This window comes from Haliaeetus albicilla, chromosome 27 (genome assembly GCF_947461875.1).
Source record: "Haliaeetus albicilla chromosome 27, bHalAlb1.1, whole genome shotgun sequence".
NCBI classification, from domain to species: Eukaryota; Metazoa; Chordata; class Aves; order Accipitriformes; family Accipitridae; genus Haliaeetus; species Haliaeetus albicilla.
In genome coordinates, this window is record NC_091509.1 from 2,192,160 (window position 1) to 2,201,306 (window position 9,147).

Consider the following 9,147-nt stretch of genomic DNA (forward strand, 5'->3'; position numbering starts at 1 on the left):
CTCCTGTCTCTACCTGTTTTAGCAAAAGTGACTCAAAGCCTCCTGAGGGCACTCCCCAGTTCTCTGACCAGGGAAGCCTCTCATTGTTTCTCCTCCTTCCAATGTCACCTCTCCCCAGAAAGGGACAGAGCTCTTTGAGGAGAACACAGTCTCTGGCCTGCTGTACCCCATCCCCAACTCATCAGCCCATGTCTCAGCCCGAGATGGACCTCCTCACTCAGATGGGAGACTTTGCTTGCCAGCTCCTACTTCTCCGCAGTCATCTGCTGCTTCCCCAGGTCCGGCATCTCCTTCCCACCACGTGCATCGAGTAGTTTCTCCTCAAAGTCCCTTTTCGCCACCTTCATTTCAATTTGCAGCTGTTCCATGCAGTCAGTTCCGAGTCCAGCTGCAGAGGCAACAAACATATCAGCTGAGCAAGGACGTACAAGGAGTATGTGTATATATAGGGATGGGGGGGATTCCTTGCTTTTCCTAAAAAGCTCTCAAAACCTCGACCATGCAGCTCTCATGCAGTACTCCAGTCACAATCAGAGATAAAGATTCATGCCTCTGCCTAACCCAAGAGGCAAAAAAACCCCCTAACAGTCCCATCTGCAGTCCAGCAGTGTTGGCCCCAAGTTTCCCAAGGCACACATTCACACTGAAGCACAGGCAGCAACACCTTTCTTACTGGGAGGGATTCACACTACAGATATGGCACAGTCTGGAGGCAGCTTCTTGCCACAGTGACAGGAATAGCATTTTTCAATTCCACCCCATTACAGCTTCCATTATTTCACACCAGACAGAAACTGCAGGGGACTATCTGACTGCCTGCAAGTTCAAGAGGTAGGGGAGACTCACACCCACAGCTCAAATGTTGTTTTCCCTCACTGTGCAACCTGTTGTTTTGGTGTTTTTTTTTAATTAAGATGTAAGCATATGCCCCGTCAGAAAGATCAAGCACAATATGTACAGCGGTAATGAATTAGGCAGAAGTGAGTGGCAGCACTTGTAGTCCAGCAACAGGCAAAACAGGCTTTAGTCTGATCCCTGCTAACTTGTTACCTAACCACATCAGCAAAAAACCTTTGTCTCCAGTTCCACTACTCTGCTTCAATTTTCTTCACCTTGGTTTTATCAATTGAGTTATCTAAAAAGAAAAGGAAGGGAAATACTATTAAGAAAAGAGCTGATGTAAACACTCTCCCCTTTTCCTTCTCCAATACACTCACAAGCTGCACAATGTCCCATGCCACCCACTGCAGGGCTGTGCTCTGCCCTTGCTGGAGAAACCCCATCTGCTACTGCAGAACCTCTGCCTGAAGACTGACATGCCCCCCTCTTAGGGAGGACACCACAGAATAATGGTTTCTTCTGGAAGCTGCTGTCACTACAGACCACTGGATCCTGGTAGCACTCCCTGCCCATTCTGGATTTCATACGGGTAGAATCGCTGTGCTCAAGCAATGGGAGATGTGCTCTAAATGAAGTAGTGAAGATCAGCCTCAATCCCCATCCCATGTGCAGCATGGGGATGGGAGCAGGCGTGCTGAAAACAAACACAACAAGACAGCTCAGGTTAAGGAAAGACATGGAGAGAAAGAAGCAAGAAACTCTGACAGCCAACAGCTCCAGTGAATACAGGGATGAAGTAAAAGGGTTTGCTCTAGGACCATGATCTGACTGGTTTTAGCAGAGCTATAATCAGTGAAAGCATTTACCTATCAACCGCTCAGGGTTCATGTCAAGGTGCTTGCACCTGAAGTTGGGGTCAGCTCCATTTTTGTACGACTGGGGAGACACATTCATCAATCAGCTTATAGTAGAGAGGTCTGCAGCAGAAGGCGACAAAGCAACAAAGCATTAATATTCCTGCAAGCTCCTGGATTCAAATAAGGAAAGGTCTCACAATGACATATTTGTCACTGAGTTTTCATAAACATGCCCAATTGTAACTTTTCAAGATTTCAGAGAACATGAATGAGGAAAATGCGGAACGGCTTCTCCATGCAGGACAAACAAGTAAACTAGGACTTCTCCAGGTAGAGGGACAGTGAAGGGGAGGAACAACAGAGGTTTAAAATGATGAATTGTAGGGGTATGGAAAGGATGGGGAGGATTCTGCTGTTCACCATCTATTGAAACAAGACTGGACCCATCCCACAAGATCACGGATCAGGTTCAAAACAAACAAGAGTTTTGAATGGGAATTGGACTTGATGATCCTTACGGGTCCCTTCCAACTTGAGACATTCTATGACTCTATGGTAAGAGGGAGCTCTTCACATGAAGGGCAGTGGAGCTGAGGCTCTCCTGCTCCAGGGATCTTACAGATGCTCAGAGATGATACACCTTCAAGGAGGGACCAGGCAGATTTATGGAAAACAAATCCACTCAGGGCTACCAGGTACGTTGAAACTACACCTGACTCAGTCTTGGAGCAACATGAGGTTGGAGGCCAGAAGATGCTTCCCCTTTCTCATATACTTCCCCAGGCACCAGCTTTCAGTCACTGTCACAGTCAGGATATGGGTCCGGACATTCAGGTAGACCAAGTAATCAACCATTTAGTCTGAACCCCTACTTTAAGTTCTTTCAAATAACAAGCTTGCTTTTTAGATAACATGAGGTCTCTAATTTCTCTGAATCTCTGCTAGAAGCAATAAAGCATCAAGACATCAATGGCAAGTAGACTCCATACTAGGCAACCCTCAGCTTTTTGACTAGCATCTCCCCTATTGCTGGCTATCAGCTATTTCTCCTCTAAACTAACCTTTATCCTCAGGCCCTGCAGTACAGGTTCCTTCTCTGCTCACACAGGCAGCAGCAAGCTCACCACTCCTGCTGGCAGCAACCTTTACTGCCCTTCACCCAGGAACAACTCCTGAATGAGTTCAGAAAACAACTTTCAGAGAGCTCAGCAGTCACTAGAAGGTGGCAATTACCTCAGCTGTTCTTAGATCTTCCAAAAAATTCCTTCATCTTTGCTTTATGTGGGACTTTTAGTTGCTTTATTTTATTCTCTTCCAACTAATGGTTTGTCCTGTTTTGGTTTGGCACAGTATCTTTCCACTTCTGAAAGTCAACTTCTTTCAAAAGGGAGAGCATAAACTACAAATGTAAAAAAATCCACAACAATCATCTGACTACAGAAAGTCATGAACTCTGCAGCCATTTACAAGGAAGCACACAAGTAACAATTTAAAAAGAGCTTGCTCTAGACACAAACTTGCCAGATTATATTCTTGATGTATTTAAGCACAGTGGCAGACCTATGGAGAGGTTATGTGCATAGATATGGAAAACAAAGGACTGAAGACCATTTAACCTTTTTTTTTTTTAACTAATTTCAAGTAACTTTAAGCTTTCAATAATCCTTTAGGTGAGCACCACCTTTTGCATGAGGATTTCCCTGGGGATCCTCTGCATAATACTCCTTTTTTCTCTCTTCCCCCTAAAAATATTAGTCTTACAAGTCTTCCTCACAACGAAAAAGAACAAAGCCACTTTAACAAAAGGAAAACAGAACAGCTGAGAAAGACAGAATTTATGAATCTTCTCTTTTCTGCTCTTTGCAGGCAAAGACACAAGAAGGATCATGGCAATTTTTTATGTTTTTAAGAATAATTTGGAGTAAGAACAGCAGCAAATTGGCTGCAGACCACAGCCAAGCAGCACTAGACATACATGCCATCATCAGAGCCCTTAGGAGACCACCCTCAGGTCTTGGGTTGCAGGTCCCAGACAATGGCATAGACTTGCATGCAAGCAGACTTTCTTCCTGCCACCTCCTCCTTAAAGCCTCTTACTTTCCTGTCAAAAAACAACCCTAAAATTCCCATTCTGCTTTCTGATGAGGCATCTTAGTTCCCCAAGGAATGATACCAGAACTAATCTTTGAGTGGAAAGAGTGCAGGGGCCACTTCTGGAGGTAGGGATGGAAAGGTGTAGTTTCAGTCTTGCCCAGGAGGAGGGCTCTGGAGTCAGTCAGGCAACAGCGGGGTCTTGACTCACTCTTGCCCACCCCATCCCAAAGCCAGGCTTGAACCACCGGCTGCCTCCTCCACTTTCCAGATCAAGCTGAGAAGTGAGGTGCTCCTCACTGTAAGGAGGTGTTGAAATCCAGGATGTATCAGCTCCCTATCAATGTCAAGTCTGAAGTCCAGCTCATAAGGGTAGATCGTGGTATTGATCAGCTGCACAGAGGCCACCTAAAAACAATGAAACAAAAAAAATTAAGAGACACCTTCTTCCATGAGTTGGAAGTCAGTGGCTAGGACTTACAAGGAGGCCAGAAAAGCTGCACACACAAAGCTGCAGCAGAAAAAAGCAGCAAAGCCAAAGGCATTTCATCCATACCAGATCCATCCTGCTACAAGATCTCCAGCTCCTGCACTAGGCTCCAAGTGCCTCATCCACAAAAACCTGAAGAATTAAGTACCTTCAGTGCCCCCAAGTCACCACTCTTCAGGCCATCCAACAGAGGCTGGAATCGCTCCACCTTATCTATTCCTGCTCCTTCAGTCAATGCCTCCAGAGCCTGCTCATCCCTGCTGTGAAAGAGGATCAGTTGCAGTCCCACAGGGCTGGACAAAGAGATGGAAAGTATTTTGTAAGTCCCATGATAAGTAGATGATGAGGTGATAGTACCAGAAAATGTACAGCAGGGAAAAAGCAAAATAAGGTAGTGTAGGTATGGTAAGGATTTACTAAAGAGGAAGAAACTTCCACTACCATCTTCCCTGCTCATACCAACAACTGCCCTGAGGTGCCTGGGCAGACACCACATGGCACAAGCTGGAGCTGATTGTCTCCAGGCCCTGGACAAGGCTCTTGCCTGGTTATTCACAAAAGCCTTCAGGCATCAGATGATCTCACATCTGCTCCATATCCCATAGGAGCTGTGAGGAAGGCAATCAGCCAGCTGCCAAACTTACAAAAGAAGATACATGCCCTCTCCCCTCCAGAGCTCCTCAGTAAAGCTCTAACGAGGCTGTTAGCACTCACACCGATCCCACCTTAATTGCATCTTACAGAGAAAAGACAGGAGAAAAGGTTGCTTATGCAGAAAACCACCAGACTGAGCTCTGATACGGCCAATATTCATATTGCTATGAACTGCCTGCCCATACACACAGGAATTCCTCAGCTGTATCCCAAACACGGATCTCAGCATGGATTTAAGTAGCTGAGGTGCCACAAAAAGACATGGTGGGAAAAGGGTACATTTTTTTTCCCCACAAACAGAACACCATGTTGGCATCATGAATCCTAACACTTTCCAGAAATCTTGAGAAAAAATTACGGGATCCCAAGACAGCAAATCAACCCCAAGAACTGCAGAAGAGATGTGTGAATGCTATCAGCTGCCATGAAAAAGCAAAGACCCCAAGTGCTGGGGTGGCAGGAGCAGCAAGAGGAAACCAAGGGTGGGCACTGTCTGCCAGGCACGAGGGTAGGAAGAAAGGGCTGAGCTGCAACCTGTTCAGACAGTGTTTATCAAGGAGAGATGGGGTAATGAGGGGGCAGAGGAGTTGAAAACAGTCAAGTGGAGAGGATGAGGAAAGTAGGTGTAGAAACACTCAGCTCTCAAATGCAATGTCTCATTGCAGTCTGCCCAGAGAGACTATCAAAAAAAAGCATCAAGTGAACTTCAGAGAGAATGTGGCCACATAACTTAGTCCCCAGCCTCAGAAATTAGTGGGAAATCTCTAGCCAAGTTTTTGAAAGGACGTCAAAGCAGTCAAGGCTTATTCAGGTTTAGGGCAGAAGATATTTGCATGCAGAGAGCAGAGGGCTTTGCCCCAAATTAAACATGTGCATGTTGGCCTGTCATTGCACTACTTTTTTTAATACATGAAAGCTACATATTTCTGCAGTTAGAGTTTCACTAATTTTTTCTCTTGCAAAGAGACATTTTTAAACATACCAAGAGATACTCAAAACATTCAGAATGCATCATGGTTTTCTTTATAGCAAAAACTCTAGTTGGAATAGCAAAAACTCTAGTCTGAATAGCAAAAAGAATTTCCAGGAACTTTCAAAAAGTTGTATTAAAAGAAAAGATGCCATTGCTGGCTGGAGAGCTCGATAGATCCCCCTGTTCCTGTAAAACCAAGCTATGGAAGTTGGCTAAATGGTGAAACAACAGACAGCTGAATCTTTATTACAATTTAATATTGGCTTAATTACTGCCTGACCAACCACTTCCCTGAAAGCTTCCTGCAAGGCCTCAGTAAGCAACCAAATAAAGAACTGTGGTGTGATATACTACTGCCAGTAAGGTTTAACACTTGCTATCTAGGTATGTACATTTCTTTTGACTTATTCATGGGACTATTGTTTTAGGTCCTGCTTTAACTTAAAAAGCTTCTGAAATTTGTATATATAAAAGCCAGGTTGGAGGTTTTGTGTTGCAGCCGCTGCAAAGCCTGGAGTGTCTGCTCCTGGTGACCCCAGCGCAGAGGCAGCAGCGAGGGTCAGAAATACTCACAGCACTGGACACCACCTCCCCCAGACCACCACATTCTTCTCCCTCAGAGGCTGTTGCTTCTCCTTGCTCAGGTTCACCTCCAGCTGTCGAAGAAAAGCACACCGTTTTTTAAACACCTACACTCATGGGGTGAACAAGTTCAGCAAGCAGAGTACCATTTCCAGCACAAGCTATGACACAAGTGTGGTGCAAATACAACTACTATTAAGCTTATCAAATACCCATCGGATTTTAGTCTCATTAGAAAGCTAAAATCCACTCTGACAGAAACCAGAGATGTGGCTCTATCCAAAACCTGTTTTCAGCCCATTGAGGCAAGTTCATTTTATTCTTTTCCCTAAACCCTGTCCTAAGCAAATTGCTCCTCCAAAGCTGTTTAAGAGGTTTCAAAGAAAGCATTGTACAGTTCACGTGCCATTAAAAAAACAAACAAACAAAACACAAAGGTACTCAGAGCTACGAATGGAAAATAATTACAAAACACCACAAAGGCAAATTAACAAAATAACACACATTAATAGGAAAACCTAGGACCAGAATTAGAAATGCCATACCAGCAAAATTGTCCTCAGTAGTTCAGCCTCCACCAAGGACCACAAACCCTGAGGCTGATGATGGCTGGTAAATGAGTTTGCTTGCACCACACACCTCTCAGTAGCCCATGCTGAGATCAAGAAAGTAAAAAGCAACACACCTCTGTGTTCAAAGACATATAGCTCCAGTTGAAGGCAATTTGATTTCTGTAGATATGCTGCCTGGCTAGTTATAACACCTGCTTATACAGGACACTGACTTCATCCGCCTCCATCCAGAAAAGGTTTTGTCACACTAAGCAAGTATGGACTCTTGTGGACTAACCAGGGGATTGGTTTGGTGACCTGAATACAATTACCCATGGCTCTGGAGCTGCCCAAAAGCCTCCATGCCTTTACTGCTGCAGGTGCTTGCCCTGTGTAGGCACTAAGGAAGGCAGTTCTGGTTATTTATTCTTTTAAATGGGTAAAGCACAGCAGAGCATACTTTTTATGACCTGCTGGGAGTTACTCCCCAGGCAGCAAGAAACAAGGGCAGAGCTTGTATATTTAAGTGGCATTTAAGTTACATTACCATTAAACATATGCTAAACATTTCACTAGGCTGAAGGCTGACAATAGTTTACAAGGACAGTCTGCTGGACATCTAACTCCTGGGTAGAAATCCTAGAGACTTCCTTTATTTTAGTCCATAAAATGCTACTTAACTTATTGACAGAAATCCAAAGATGTACAACAAGTTTTAAATGGAGCACAGCAAATGAAAAGCAATTAAACAAACACAAGATACCCTAGGTGAACCCCTGAGGCACTAAAGAGGAAGGAAAGGTCTCCCTTCAATCCGAGCTAATAAAAGGGACAAGAAAGACAATAAGAACAACAGAGGGGCCAGGAAGGGCTGCTGGGGCTGAATGATGCCAGGGGACTGAAGCTCTCCTGGCATCACTGTACCCCTTGAGGCTTGCACAGCCCCCCGAGCACCCCAACCTCTCTCACCTCTGCTTTTGCAGCTGGAAGGGAAAAGCATCGCCCAGTACAGACATTACTCAAAGGGTCTGCAATAGGAGAAGGTGCATTTTTAACAACTGTTGGCCAAACACACTTAAAACATGCCTTCCCCAACCGCCGATGTCACCTAACAGGGCTGTGCATTGGCTAGAAGAGCTTAAGTTTGTTTTCCACATCCTGGAAAATGAAATTAGGAAAGAAGGAAACCTGCCTTCCAGCCCCTGTTACGCTGTAGAGAGGAGAAAAAGAAAAATCCTCCCCAAGGCAGGAGTTGTGGCTCACATCAAAGGCTTCTGAGTGAGAGGAAAAACAAGGCAGCATCATTCACCTCTGTGTGCTGTTAGGAAAATTTACTCTGTAATTGTTAGCCTTTGTCCAATCCAACAGGATCAGGGACTGGGAGAGAGACTTTACGATCTCAGTCACACACTCTGGAATCAGTAAAGGCCACTGCACTCCCAAAATCGTGCAAACACCATCTGAGTTCAGGAGCTGGGACCCTTGGCAGAGGATAATAATAATAATAATATCAGCAGCAAAGAGAAAACTGCAAGAGACAGATTTTTTCACTAATTAACAGGCTGAACAGGAGACTAGAGAAGGAGGTAACATTTCTTCCCTTTCTTAGAAGGGACAAAGGTTTAACAGCCAGCCTAGAAAATCAGCAGTTTCAAAACAGGCTTATTAACTCCAAAAGCCCAGCGCCCCAGGGACAAGGGGGAACACAAAGAAACCACAGACCTGTAATCAGGACCCTACTTAGTCCCCACTGAGCCAGGTTTTGCCTCTCCACTTTCCATGACAGAGGCGCTCCTGAAACGCTTTGGATCCCACACTCTGGCGTCCATTCACCAAAACCTGAAAATAAACGGCATTGCTCCATTATTAAAACGCACAAGCACAACTTCGCGTACTACACACTCCCCCAGCGTCACTTTGGGTTTTTATGAACTCCCAGGGAGAGATTTTCAGGGCAGCCATCAGCCGGGTGCTGTAACAGGAGCACGAACACCTCCTGCTCCGGCTTTTCATGGGCAAAGAGCCTTGGGAGCCCGGGCTGAGCCGTTAACCCACAACGAGCAACACCGAGGGCTAAACTCGGTATTTCTGGAGTCTCCTGAAAATGCA

At 45.1% G+C, this 9,147-nt stretch overlaps 2 long non-coding RNA genes across 3 annotated transcripts in view; both read right to left on the minus strand.

The window, feature by feature from the left end:
- LOC104315686 (uncharacterized) overlaps positions 1-5,782 on the minus strand; it is a 41,262-nt gene extending 35,480 nt beyond the window's left edge. For both annotated transcript variants that reach the window (XR_011322480.1, XR_011322479.1), the window contains exons 1-3: positions 4,427-5,782; positions 1,707-4,196; positions 210-1,534 (exon numbers count right to left, since the gene is read on the minus strand). This is a non-coding gene — a long non-coding RNA (uncharacterized lncRNA). The remainder of the gene's footprint in view (positions 1-209; positions 1,535-1,706; positions 4,197-4,426) is intronic.
- A 202-nt stretch (positions 5,783-5,984) lies between these two features.
- LOC138682320 (uncharacterized) lies at positions 5,985-8,942 on the minus strand. The gene is made up of 3 exons (XR_011322426.1): positions 8,761-8,942; positions 8,008-8,066; positions 5,985-6,561 (listed from the first exon to the last, which is right to left on the minus strand). It is a non-coding gene; the product is annotated as an uncharacterized lncRNA (long non-coding RNA).
- Positions 8,943-9,147: the final 205 nt, after the last annotated feature.